Genomic DNA, 15128 nt, shown 5'->3' on the forward strand with positions numbered 1-15128 from the left:
ATTACATCCTTAACATAACCAAACTTAATTGGCAAGGACATACCCCCGACTCGCTGTGACTAACTAAACCTACGCGGGGTGGGCGGGCGGGAAGCTGTTCACTGGCCCGAATCCCAAGTGGCACTGAGGTAAGACCTCCCCCTGCTAGCTCACATAGCCCTAACCCCACCCACACAATACACCCACTATCAAAGACCCTCCCCTGCATCTATCCCCACACTCCTACATGTGCCCTTGTCCGCTTAGCTGCGCTATCTCCCCAGGGCCTTGTATGTACGTAGTGGGGAATTACGATGAAGCATAAACATAATTAACCCCATTCAACCTCCCCCCAATAACGACAGACAACGTGGTATGGATGAACAGGCCACAGCATTTATTATAACATAAATAAATTACTGTATAACACACCCATAACTCCATATATTAAACTCTTCTTTCTGTAACAAAATTGTTAGCAACAAATAAACATAAATAACATATATATATATATATATATATATATATATATAAACAACTCAACATACAGTGCTATACAGAGAACCCCCCGTCCTTGCCAATAAAAACCTGCAGTGGCTCCTAAACACCACTGCCTCTCACCTCCCCCCGTCATAAAAAACATATTCCAATGCCTGCCATCAGCCGACCTTATCCACGCTCGATGGGCACGAGACCTCAGGCAACCTAAAGTTAAACCTTTTGAAGCAGGGGAGGCTGAGACCTGTAAACATGAGGAACTTATTCCATCCTTAACATAACCAAACTTAATTGGCAAGGACATACCCCCGCCACCAGACCCGCTGTTTTAACCCTAAATCAGCGGGGAACCTCACCAAACCCAGCCATGGCCTGTTCCACCGCCTCCTGTAGGGCGAGATTAAAAAGGTCGAGCCCGACCTCCGTGAGATGTACCCCGTCCCTACAAAAAAAATGAGCCGCCTCCTGTTCAAAAACCCTATGGCGGACCGGGAGTCCATGAGCCCCCAAAACAAACTGGGAAACCCGCCTGTTCAACGCTCCATGGCACTCTGACTCCTGGCGCCACGCCAATAGTTGCGGGCGACAACTTCAGACCAGATTAAGCGCACGCCCGGGAACAAAACCAAGATGCGGGCCAAGTCCCGCTTCACTGCAGAGATCAAATCCCAAATGGACACCGAACCCAGATCATTCCCCCCAGGTGGATCACCAGGACACTCGGCGCACCCAGGAGCTGAGACAGCCGCACTAACTCGGGGAGGAGCCGTGACCACCTCATACCCCGCGCACCGAGCCATCGAACTTCCGCTTCGGTAGGCGTGAAACCCAAACTCGAACCTCCAGGCCGAACCGCCGCCCGCTGCCCAGCCCAGTAAACATAAGAGTGTCCGACGATCCAGATCCTGGGGGGAACAGAAACTGTGGAAAGAAACCACGTCAATAAACCGGCCGGACGAACATAGGAAATATAGCGCCCTGAGTCCCACCTACCAATCCTCTGAACCACCTGCGCTGGCATGCCTAGCCGAGAGGCCTCGGTCGCCGCCCCAATACGGAAGGAATAGCCCCCGAACTCCCTGCTATCCAACCCCATTGCTTCCAGCCCCAAACGAAACACTCTAACAAACTGGAAATGGGAAAGGAAACTACCATCCCCATGCACCAGGAGAGGCAGCGCAGGAGAAGAGCGCACAGCACAATATTCCCCAAAGGACCACACGGGGCAAATGCCGGAACCCGGCACAGCCCCCAAACGGACCCACTTACCCTTCCCAAAGACATCCGTCTTAGAGCGGCGGATTCGGAACGAGATCTGATCAGTGACGCACGAAACATCACCAAATAGCACCCCCCCTACCTGCTGCCGGCTGGGGCATACTAGCTCCCCAATCCGCATGGCGCCGAAGAATGCCAGGGAAAAGGCAAGGCGAAACAGCCGAACCTCGAAATCCGAATGGCAAACCCCGTGCAACGCCTCACACAAAGCAGTTAGGAGCGTGCCCGAGACAGGATGCCTTGAGTCCGGCACAGACACCCTCCCCCGTCTCAAGCCTTTTAGTGCCTGCCGCACAATGAACGCCTTAGTAGCGTCCTCCCAACACCGTAACTTAAACAGGAAGCTGAGTCCTGACAAGCGTGCCGAAATGGCCGAGGGTGACATTCCTGCGGCCTCCCAGTCCCCCAAGAGCCGAACCAAACCCTGCAGACGAGAGGATGAGTCCTGGAAGCCCCTGTAGGCCTCCCACCCTTCCCATTCCCTCCAAACCTTATTATAGCGGTCCCATGTGGCCGCAGTGACCGACCCACGGACCAACTCCATCAGTCTGCCAGACCCAAGGACCACATCTCTGCCGGACACGGGACACCCTCCAGTTCGGCCTGTGGAGCCACGGCCCGAAACACGTCCCACTGTGATCGAGAGAGAGCATCGGCCATCACATTACGCACACCCGGGATGTGCACAACTCTACAATACACATTCAGCTCCAGACAGCGCAGCACTAGGCGCCGGAGCAAGCGAACCACGGGGGGGGAAGATGCAGACAGCTGGTTAATAGCCTGGACTACACCCAAGTTGTCACAATGGAAGACCACCCGCCTATCCACCAGCAGGGAACCCCATACCTCCAACGCTACCAAGATTGGGAAGAGCTCCAGAAACGCCAGATTCCGAGTGAGCCCCGCCGCATACCAGGTCTCCGGTCACGAGTCAGCGCACCACTTTGCCCCTAGGATGGCTCCAAAGCCGGCAGAACCCGCCGCATCGGTAAACAAATGGAGGTCCGCATTAGAGACCTCCGGTGCCTGCCAGTAAGACCTGCCATTATAGGAGGCCAAAAAGGAGTCCCAGACAGCCAAATCGGCCCGTAAGGGCCGGGTAAGCCGGATAAAATGTAGCGGATGAGCGACCCCCGATGTCGCCGCCGCCAGGCGCCTATTAAAGATACGCCCCATTGGCAAGATCCGACAGGCAAAATTGAATTTCCCCAGCAAAGACTGCAGGCAGCGCAGCTGGATCTTACGCCGCCCCAGGGCACGGGACACTGCGAGGCGCCGGTCCAAGACCTTATCGAGCGGCAGCCGACATTCCCCAGCCATCGAATCAATTTCGATGCCCAGAAAGCTCAAGCACATGACCGGTGTAACGGATTGCCTGGCACCCCGACTGGGTACCTCCGTTAAAGGATGCTCCTAGCGTTTCCTGAGGACTCCAAGCACTCTGGCAGACACCACAATCACCGAACCGATGCAGCATATGAATCTTCTCAAGCATAGGAATGCTGTAGACCGTTGAATAGGAACCATACGAATAGGCTTACACTCCTAGCAGTCAACTGGAACAGCATACAATAAATCCTCCCCCAATAATGAGACGACACTTCACTTTGAGGGTTAAACAGGAACTCTGGACTGGCACATCCAGCCTGGCTTTTATTACACTTGTACACTTACAGGCCACACCCAGGGGGAGGCATAAAATAACCAATGACATAGATGTTACCTCCCATACATCCCCTCCCCTTAGTGTGACACATAATCCCATTATTCATTCAGTTTAAAATATACTTTTTACACAACTTTCATAACTCTAAAACCATACATCACATTCACACAAAATTACATATCCACAATCAATCCATTCAGGGGAACAACATATTAAAAAAATGGCATGGATCGGACCAGGGGTTCAAAAGTTACTAAAAGTATCTTTTGTTCCTTTCTGGCTGGCAGAAAAACATCCCCACAATGCACCCTGGTTTCCTCCCTTCTGCCCTGGAGTTAATTGGAGAAGTAATCCAATTACCCAGGACTAAAGGCAGACTCCATTAACCACATGGTTGCAAAACAACATAAAACACTTTAAAATACATAAAGTCACACTTACACATAACACACAGACATTTCACCTATCCCCAGATAGCTGGGATCTGCACGCACAAAACTACCGAATAGCGCGCAGATCCTACTCACACAGTACAATTGCCATGGAGCTAAAGTCTTTCCCATAGTCTTTCATTATATGAATAGGCTCCATGGTATGGCTATCTGGGGTATCACATTCCCATAAAGTCTGGTCCATAGTCCAAAGGCAAGAGGCGGGCAATCAGCCCCCTCCAAGGACACTTGGCGAGGTCGGTTTCGCCACAATCTTGTCGTGCGCCAGCGGGACCCCGAAGCGCTGAAACACCTCCCCGAGAACCCGCAGCAGGAGAGCACAGACGTGCGACTCCGCCGGGCCTACACACAGGAAATCATCCAGGTAGTGCAGGAGGGAAGCGACCCCCGCCTCCCTCCGCACCACCCATTCCAGAAAAGTGCTAAAGCACTCAAAATAAAAACAGGATAGCGAGCAACCCATGGGGAGGCACATGTCCACAAAAAACTGGCCCTCAAAGGCACACCCCAAAAGATGATGGCAATCCGGATGCACCGGGAGCAGCCGGAAAGCGGATTCCACATCCGCCTTAGCTAGCAGTGCCCCGGGCCCGCAGCTCTCACCATGCGAACCGCCGCATCAAAGGATGCGTAGGAAACCCTGCAAAGTTCCGTGGAAATGTCGTCATTCACCGATCCACCACGAGGGTATGACAAATGGTGAATCAAACGATATTTCCCGGGGTCCTTCTTGGGCACCACACCCAAGGGAGAAACCCGCAAATTCGCCATCGGTGGGGTGGAGAAGGGGCCGGCCATCCGACCCAAGGAAACCTCTTTATCCAATTTTTTCCCGCACCACCTGGGAAAAGCCCGCACGGACTTGAGGTTCCGGACGGAGAGCATAGGAGGGCGCTCGCGAACGGGATCCAAAACCCCTTTCTCAACCCCTCCACAAAGATAACGCCGCAGCCCGATTCTCATAAAGGTAAAGCCACGGGCGCATCGCGCTTACGAGGACTGGCGTCGTCGCCCTTTGCACCCATGTCCCCTTTCCCCCGTTTTGCCCCGCTTGAAACAGCGGAGGCAGGATGGGCCCCACCGCAGCCGGAGCATTCGTGCTTAAACCGGCACGAGGACCCCCACTTACAGAGACTGTCGTTAAATTTCCAACAACAACCGGACTCTGGACTGGAGGCCGATGAGGAGGAGGATGCGCCCCCACCGCCCCCCCCCCCGAGAAAAGACGAAAACGCACCCTGTTGAGGGGCAGGACGAGTCATGATGGAAAGCCATAGACCGATATCCATCTGGTCCCATGACAGCGAGGGACGCACTGCCAGCCGCTGTCGAAACTGCTCGTCGTACCTCCACCAACCTAATCCCCCATAGGTGCGACAAGCGTTCCAAATCGTGTCCTGATAACAGAACAGAGCGGAACACTTCTGGGGAGACTTCTCTCCCACCACGCTGGCCAAAATAGAGAAAGCCCGAATCCAGTTCCCAAAGTTTTTGGGAATTTTGCGATAACGGTACTTCTCCCTATCCTTTTCTGACTCCTTGCTGTCCTTGTCTGCCACAGGAGGAGCCTCCTCCAGCGGCAGAAGGGAAAATATTTCTACAAACTCCCCCTTCCAAATTTTTTCCTTAGTCTCCTGCTTCAAGTGCAAGCCCAGGGGGCCGGACCAGCACATGTAAGCAGCACCCCGCGCCACGTCCGCGAGACAAGCATTGTCCGCGGCGGAACCAACACTGGCCACCGTGGGCGCCGGGGAACCCAGAGGCACCGCACCGCCACCCGACCCGGGAAGGGACCCAGTAGTAGGAGAAGACTGAACCTGAGGAGGGAGCAGGGCAGGGGACCACGCTGACCGGAGCTGACCATCAATAGCATTACCGCTAACCGCCACCCCCTTCTCCCACTGACCCCAAAAAACCATAAGACCTAAGAGGAACCCCCCCAACCCGGGACCCGCAGCGCCAGAAACGGAAGGAATAAGGTACTCAACGGTCGCAGACTGGCGATCCAAGCCCGGTATTGCGCTCACAGAAGGCTGAGGCACGGAAACTGCAGTTCCAGCATCCACTGAAGACGTCAGCTGGGATCCAGACGCCACCTGCTGGACGGATCCATGAAGTGCAGCAGTATCCTGAGAAGAGAGCAGCAGAGAGGACGTGAGCCCATGCCCCAGCGGAGATGGCCGAGGTAAGTGACTTGCAGGGGGGGAGGGGGGCCAGGCAGGGCAGAGGAGGCAGGATAGAAAGGAGGGGGGATAGACAGGGAGGAATGGGAACCAGAAGGAGGGGAAGAAAAGACAGGAGGAGCAAGAAAAGAGGGGGGAGGGGTAAGAATAGAAGGGAGAGGGGGAGGAGGCCCCCCAGAGGAGGAAGGGGGGGGCAGAAACCGGGCAAGAGGGAGGGGGACCAGGGGGCCCAGGAAAGGGTAGACTGGGCCCCCTGGAAGAGACAGTGGAACGAGCAGGGGAAGGAGGGGAGACAGAGCCCTGGGAGCCTTCCTCACTGGCAGAGGAGGCTCCCAACGGGCATGGAGACCCCCCACGGACCCCCAACGGCGGTATAGAGGTACCCCGCGCGGCCCGCGAGGGCCTACTCACCGCCCTACCTGGATCGTTGCCGGGCGGGCCGCCTGCCGCCCGGATGGCACATTCCGCCGCCCACCGCCCCCGGACCGCAAACCAGCACAGGCGGCCGGGGCGGACGGTGTAGAGGGGGATCCACGAGTAGGCCGCGCGGCACCCGCACCAGGGGGCCGCGCGGCGGAAGCAGGCCGCATCCCCGGCCTAGTAGTGATAGGCCGCGCGGCCGCGGAGGCAGCAGGCCGCGCGGCGGACGTAGGCCGCATCCCCGGCCTCGAGGTAGAAGGCCATGCGGCAATAGAGGCGGCTGGCCGCGCGGCAGTGGCAGGCCCCGTGTCTGAAGGCCGTGCCACGCGCGCGGCCGCAGAAGGCCGCAAAACGCTCCTCCTAGTAGTAGGCCGCGTGTCTGGAGCCCCAGACACGCGGTTCCGGCGATGACTCGGGCCCGGGCTCCCAGTCCTCAACCGGGCCCGAGGAGTAGGATCAGGGGAGAGCCTGGCAGGCGGCCGGGAACGCCTGCCAGTGCTGGTGCGGCCCCCAGGGGCAGGGACCGCAGAAGGAGCAGCAGGGGGGACAACAGAGGATACCCCAGGGGAGGGTAGGCTACGGGGGGTGCCCACACCGCTAGCCATACCTCCAGTAATGTTGGCAAATTGCTCCCTCAGTTGCCGGCCACCGTCCAGCGCAGCAGCAGCCCTGAGGGACGACAGAATCGCCTCAACATCCATCCCTCAAGCTGTGAAGACTAAAGGCCCAGGCAAACAGGAGCAAGAGACAGGAAGCTGTTCACTGGCCCGAATCCCAAGTGGCACTGAGGTAAGACCTCCCCCTGCTAGCTCACTTAGCCCTAACCCCACCCACACAATACACCCACTATCAAAGACCCTCCCCTGCATCTATCCCCACACTCCTACATGTGCCCTTGTCCGCTTAGCTGCGCTATCTCCCCAGGGCCTAGTCCACCCAGGAGAGTGTGTATTATTGCAATATGTAGATGATTTGTTGATAGCGGCAGTTAGAAGAGAAATATGTCAGCAAGCAACACATGATCTACTACACATTCATTGGAAGGCAGGATACAAGGTGTCCAGGAAGAAAGCTCAGTTCTGTCAGCCAACTGTCAAGTATCTGGGATTCCATATCTCTGAAGGTCAAAGAATAATGGGGCCAGAGAGAAAAGAAGCTGTATGCCAAATACCAATACCCAAGAATAGAAGACAAGTGCGGGAATTCTTGGGGGCAGCAGGCTTCTGTAGGATATGGATTCCCAGTTATGCGATATTGGCGAAACCTCTTTATGCAGCTATAAAAGGTACAGAACACGATCCCTTCCTGTGGACACCTGAACAGCAAAAGGCATTTAAAGATGTGAAGAAGGCTTTGATGAGTGTCCCAGCATTAGGTCTACCTGATCATACACGTCCATTCTACTTATATGCACACGAGCAAAGAAGAATGGCTGTGGGAGTATTGACACAGTACTTGGGATCATGGCAAAGACCTGTTGCATATATGTCAAAACAACTGGATGCAGTGGCCAGTGGTCTTCCACCTTGTCTAAGAGCCGTAGCTGCCGCCGCCCTGCTGGTAGCTGAAGCCGATAAACTCACTCTGGGTCAAGAACTCTATGTGCGAGTCCCGCACGTAGTACAGACGTTGCTAGACTATAAAGGCAATCATTGGTTTAGTAACAGCCTCATGACTAAGTATCAAGCTATGTTGTGTGAAAACCCAAGAGTGCATCTAGAGACTGTTAACACCTTAAATCCAGCTACCCTTTTGCCACAACCTACTGAAAGTCAACACGATTGCCTGGAGGTGATGGATGAAGTATTTTCAAGTAGACCAGATCTTCGTGATTTTCCCATCCAGAACCCTGATGTCCAGTACTATACGGACGGCAGTAGTTATGTGAAAGAAGGGATTCGCTATGCAGGATATGCAGTAACAACCATAGACAAGGTGATAGAAGCTCGGCCATTGTCAAAAGGAACATCGGCACAGAAGGCTGAACTAATTGCACTAACACGAGCGTTACAATTGGCTGAAGGTTTAAGAGTGAACATCTACACGGACTCCAAGTATGCGTTTTTAACCACTCATGCCCACGGAGATTTGTATAAAGAAAGAGGACTATTGAATTCAGAGGGCAAAGAAATTAAGTACGCAGCTGAAATATTACAACTACTGGAAGCCGTGTGGGAACCGAAAGAAGTTGGTATTATACATTGTCGGGCGCATCTGAAAGGAGATGGTGATGTAACCAAAGGAAATCGGATGGCAGATAATGCAGCTAAGCGTGCCGCTGAATCGGGAAGACAGGAATATGTGGAACATATAGCTGCTCTTATACCGACTCCACTGACTCAATGGACTCCAGTTTATACAGCTCAAGAAGAAGAGTGGTTAAAGACTGAAGCTGGGGAGTACCTGGAGAACAAATGGTATCAGTTAGAAGATGGAAGAATAGTTGTTCCAGCATCACTAGCTGTAGAAATTGTCCAGAACTATCACAACGGGACACATTCTGGAAGAGATAGTATGGAAGAATCTCTCAGAAAACATTTCTACATACCAAGATTGTCCAACTTGACTCAAGCCATTGTACGAAGATGTGTAATATGTGCTAAGAACAACGCAAGGCAAGGACCAGTGAAACCACCGGGAGTCCAGTATATGGGGGGACTCCCTATGTCCGATCTTCAAATAGACTATACAGTAATGCCTAAATCCGGTGGACATCGCTACCTACTAGTAGTTGTGTGTACCTATTCAGGCTGGGTAGAAGCATGTCCTACTCGTACAGAGAAAGCAGGAGAAGCAGGTAGGATCGGATAATGGTCCAGCCTTTGTTCATCAGTGCCTACAACAACTGACTCATATGCTTAGTATTAAGTGGAAGCTTCATACGGCATATAGACCTCAGAGCTCTGGTAAAGTAGAAAGAATGAATAGAACTATTAAGAACCAGTTGGCAAAGATGTGTCAAGAGACTCAGCTTAAGTGGAATGTTCTTTTGCCAATAGCTCTGTTACGTATTCGTAGTACACCTACCAGAAGGATGGGTCTCTCACCTTTTGAAATCATGTATGGGCGTCCACCTCCCGTACTTGGTAACTTAAGGGGGGATTTGAGTCAGTTGGGAGAAGGAATTACCCGGCAGCAGGTTGTAGAGTTGGGTAAAACTATGGAGGAGGTACAGAAATGGGTACAAGATAGATTACCTGTGAATATTTATCCCCCTGTTCATAGCTATCATCCAGGAGATCAAGTGTGGATTAAAGAGTGGAATAGTATACCGTTAGGGCCTAAGTGGAGGGGTCCTTATGTTGTTCTTTTGTCTACCCCTACAGGAATAAAGGTGGCTGAAGTGACTCCGTGGATTCATCACTCCAGGGTTAAACCAGCAGCAGTAGATTCTTGGCAAGCTACACCAGATCCAGAGAATCCCTGCAAGATCCGGTTAAAGCGCACGACTCAGTCGGAGTGACGAGGAGATATTGGGATTACAAGTGTGTTTAAAGAGATCAGTAAGTGAGAGTTTTGACGGCCATAATAAAGCCTGACCACTTACCCACGTGTCATAGCCAGGGTGTCTCGAAGGGACCTCTGTGAAGGGAAGAGCAGAACTCCATTCCTTGCAGCCCTTACCACCTGGAAGCTGAGGTGCCATCGCACGGACGAAGACTGAGGATGAAGTCGTCGAAAGAAGTGTTTTTGATAATGTGTATTTTTGTGTTTTTAAATATTCAGGAAGGTAGAGGTACCGACACACCTAGCTGTGAGGTTTGCATTAAGACTACTATAACAGGTAATCATATTTCCCAGACCCTAATTTGGCATTCACAATATGAGTGTAAAGGATATGTGTCTAGGTGTAGATACTTAGGTATAGAATATAGTGTATGCCATTTAGGAGTAGGAGACCCTAAGTGCTTCAATCCAGAGTATCAAACCCGTACAATTTGGTTGACCCTCCGGAATGGAGATCCACAGGGGACCCTAATAAATAAAACAGTATTAGAAACCGTACATTCTTCGGGTGTTCTGCTATTTGATGCATGTAAAGCGATATCAAGTGGTAGAAAGCAGTGGAATGTATGTGGGGATCTTAAATGGGAGAGAACGTATGGGTCTAACGATAAGTATATTTGTCCCAGTAGTAAAAATAAGTACGTAAGTCCAAAATGCCCAGATAGGGATTATAATTATTGCCCATTGTAACGGATCGCCTGGCACCCCGATTTAACCTCTGGATTGGGTCCGTAAAACTTCAGACGCAACCCTACCATCGTGCCAAACTCTAGTACGGAGTAGCTATACGCCATGCTTGCTGTAGCCACTGCTGGTTCCATTATGTTGCTGAAGATAGGGACGCTGCACAACTCCACACGTTACTGGTGTCTCTGAGCTGCTTCTCCTCGCACTAGGACGCCATCCCACCGCTTGCCACCAATGTAACGGATCGCCTGGCACCCCGACTGGGTACCTCCATTGAAAGATGCTCCTAGCGCTTCCAGAGGACTCCAAGCACTCCACCAGACACCATAAGCACCGCAGGCTGCAGCTATCTCCCTTCAGAACGAAGCAGGAACAAGCTCTTACAAGAGCTCAGTGATTATAGCAAGGGAATATGCCTAGCATAGCAATCCCTTGTAGCAGATTCCCCCAATAAGACACAGGACTCAAGTTGAGGGTAAAACAGGAACTCTGGACTGGCACATCCAGCCTGGCTTTTATTACACTTGTACACATACAGGCCACACCCAGGGGGAGGCATAAAATAACCAATCACATACATGGTTCAGCCCACACATCCCCTCCCCTCAGATAACCAGTTAACATAATTATACAGTAAGGAAAACTACAGTTTTTATACATGTGCTATAACTTTAAATCCATACATCACATTCACATAAAGTCTGGTCCATAGTCCAAAGGCAAGAGGCGGGCAATCATAAGGATAAGGATATGATTGTTACTAAGTTGCCTACCAAACCGTATTGTAAGTCTATGGAGTGTAACCCAGTCCATATACTTATTAATAATCCTGAACAATTTTTGGATAGGTTTGGTAACTTATTTGGGTTCCAGATATATGGGACGGGTTTAAATCCTGGGACAATATTAGTAGGCCGAGATTACCACGTGGCATGTGTACGTGCATATACTGGTGTATCGGTCGGTTGGTTGCACGTGGCAAAGATACGATCAGTAGTGTACGGAGCATGTGCGAGAATACCGGATGTAGTATTCCCCTCCTCCATTGTGCTGGGCAAGCCATGCGGTCAAACAGGAAGTTAGTTCTTGTTCGTTTGATTGGGTAAGAGAATGTGTGGGTGGAGCTACTTATGGGTGGAGTTACATGCTTATATAAGGAGCCTACACTATTGTCCGGGGCTCAGAACTTGTTGTATTTTGGTGACATTTGTCCCTCTGAGTCCCGATCGGTGAACCGAATAAAGAATCTCTTCCTTCCTGAAGAAACCTGTGTCCATCTCTCTGTGCTTGGCTTCCGTCAGTTTCTCCGGTATCACTATTCCTATCTGGACTGTTTGCGGTTGTTTGCGGTGCGTTAAATGGGGAGTTTGGTCTGTCACTGTGAAGCGGGCGTAACGCTTACACTACCTGATCGATACAACATCATACCTGATGTTTTAAAGCACGTTGTTCCAAACAATTTAGGAATGTTAGGTGATTTATGCCCTTTATGGATTAAAACCAGACTCTGCATCAACTATGTAATTTTCCATGGGAGTTTTGCCATGGATCCCACTCCGGCATGCCACAGTCCAGGTGTTAGTCCCCTTGAAACAGCTTTTCCATCACTATTGTGGCCAGAAAGAGTCCCTGTGGGTTTTAAAATTCACCTGCCCATTGAAGTCTATGGTGGTTCGCCCGGTTCGCCCGTTCGCGAACATTTGCGGAGGTTCGCGTTCGCTGTTCGCGAACCGAAAATTTTATGTTCGCAACATCACTACTCCTAAACCATTGATATTGGGAATGAAATAATAACACTATTAGTTTCGTGCCCTTACACTAGGGAATATGGTCTTTGAGGAGGAGATGAAGATAAAAATCCTTATTGTAGAACATTTTTGAAAATTAAATAAGTTGAAATATATATTCAGGCCAGCAGGGGCTAAAGTATCCAAATTATAAACCCACCTAATTTCTTCCTGGACAATTTTCTTCATAAAATATTACCCCCTCCCCCCCCCCCCCCCACACACTTTCCAGTCTTTAAAAACCCTTTTAATTTCTATAAAAACTAAGCCCGTGGGGACCTGATTATGAATTTGCATGAAGTGATCAGAGACACTACGGCTGGTCACCCCTTTACATATATTATATATATATATGTTCCTGCATCATCTTAAATAATGGGCGTGTAGTTCTTCCAATGTACCGCAATTTGCATGGACATTGTACCAAGTAAATTGCATTACTACTATGACATGTAATGTGTTCTCTGATAGTGTATTCAATCTTGGTTATCGCTGATCTGACATTGTGATGTGTTCCATTTCCTATTTGATGTGTATTCTTACATCTATAGAATCCATTATGCTCGTTTTTATTTTTGGAAAAACAGAAATATTGTGTGTTCGGGCGCTTGAATTAGATTAAATGGAAAAAATAGTGCTGCTACCACCAATGTGCAATCCTCCCACGACTTGACACAAGTATAACATATATAGTATTGGACTGTGTGGTTAATAAATCAACCCCGGTCTATAGGTGGAGCGCTCAAAAGTGAGGTAACTCACCCCCCTCCTTTGGGCCGTGTAGATAACCTAGGGCAGGGGATGAGAGAAAATAATATCGTGTGATATGTTTAACTTAATGATAGAGTGGTAAAGAAAAGATATGGATCCACTCACATGGTTCTGAGCCTTATCTGGATAGGCTCAGATCACTTTTGCAGGCGTGTTTGGGATAACACGGAACCTTACACTGGACGAATGGTAACGCTGTTCCTTTAAGAGACAAAAAAGCCCAAAATTTGGTGCAGCATGTAAAGGTGTTACAGTATAGGTGACAGGGTACAGTGAACTGCTCACCTGATACAGAGCCTGAACTCTGGCTCTGAGTATATGGACGTGTGTGTCTATGTGGGGACACAAACCCTATAGGTTGATGTAGAAATGGTCACGTTGTTCCTGATTCAGAGCCTGGACCCTGGCTCTGAGTATATAGGCATATGTGTCTATAAGGGGACACAGAACCCTGTGGATGAATAGCTGGAGCACAAGTAGTTTCTTCACCAGGAGGAGGTTAGTAAAAAAGGTAATTTATTAAATAAAAAACTAGTATTAGTAAAATAATAAAAAACAATGAATATACTGAGTCCTCAGTCCTGTGGGTTGTCCGAGACGCGTTTCGCCGGTCGGCTTTTTCAATCGGTGTAATCCTGTGTGCTCGTGTGCTTCTTTTATATCGTTGCTAGAGATCTGTTTCCAGGTGTCCTCCATTTCGAAATCGGCCGTGGCTCTGTTCCGCCTATGTCACTTCCGCCTTCATCATCACTCGTTGCGGTCGCATTTCGTCCGCCCATATATGGGTGAATCTGCGGCCGCCATATTGTTTATGGGCAAAAACGTATCTTTGTACATAAAGAAAGTCTCTCATACAGTATGGCAAAAATGGGAAAGTAAAAAACGGATAATGAAGAGGGGTATGATTAATATTCAATCGAATTATATTTTAACATAAGTTAGCCAAATTTGACATCCATATTTATACCATAACCTTCACCCAGAAAGCAGTGTGTATCCAAACATGTATTCAGATAAACAAATATTTTTGTGAACAAATGTTTTTATTAAGCAATTCACTAGATGGTGGATGTATATTTGCTTACTGATATTTTTAAAGTGATATCATACTAGAAGAAATATTGGTGTAATATATAGATGTTAGAATGGATAACTGTATCTCAAAATTTAAAGGAATATATCATCATTATGGGCTCAAGAGGGTTTGTCCATTTGCAGATCTATGATTTAACATAGAATTTACTCCAGATGTATTTTAGATGCGTATGTGGCTTCACAGCCCTCAATTTACTTAACACTTTTTAATCAGTAAAATCTTAATATAGCACTCTATTGAATTAATGATGTAAGTTTAGCTGGTATAGAGATTTAAATATATATCTCACTTATATGTCGTAAGCTGGCTAGGCTTGAGTACATTGTTTAGGACCTTTTGTGGTATCATCATAAGAAATGGCAGATTTCAAAATCGCTGTTTAGTCCATGAGGTAGCATGGTATTTAGATTGAAGATCCACCTCATTTCTATTCGACCTATGTGTTGTATGAAGTCCCCTCCTCTCCAGTTTGGGGTAATTTTTTGTATCCCCATAAATTTTGTGTTTCTAGGGTCCTTGTTGTGTGATTTTAAAAAGTGTAGGGAAAGGCTGTGTTGTTCGAAACCATTTTTTATGTTTCTAACGTGTTCCTGTATACGTACATGTAGGGGGCGAATCGTACGGCCCACGTACACAAGACCACACGGACAAATGATGGTGTATATCACTCTTTTCGAATGACATGTAATTAATTCTTTAATTGTAAAGTTCTGGTTCGGATTATTTGGGTGTGGGAACGATGTAATATGCCTCTTTTTGCTGCAGGTGTTCTTACAGGCTGTGCAGTTCCCACATCCAAAG

This window comes from Pelobates fuscus, chromosome 6 (genome assembly GCF_036172605.1).
Source record: "Pelobates fuscus isolate aPelFus1 chromosome 6, aPelFus1.pri, whole genome shotgun sequence".
In the NCBI taxonomy this organism is placed as follows: domain Eukaryota; kingdom Metazoa; phylum Chordata; class Amphibia; order Anura; family Pelobatidae; genus Pelobates; species Pelobates fuscus.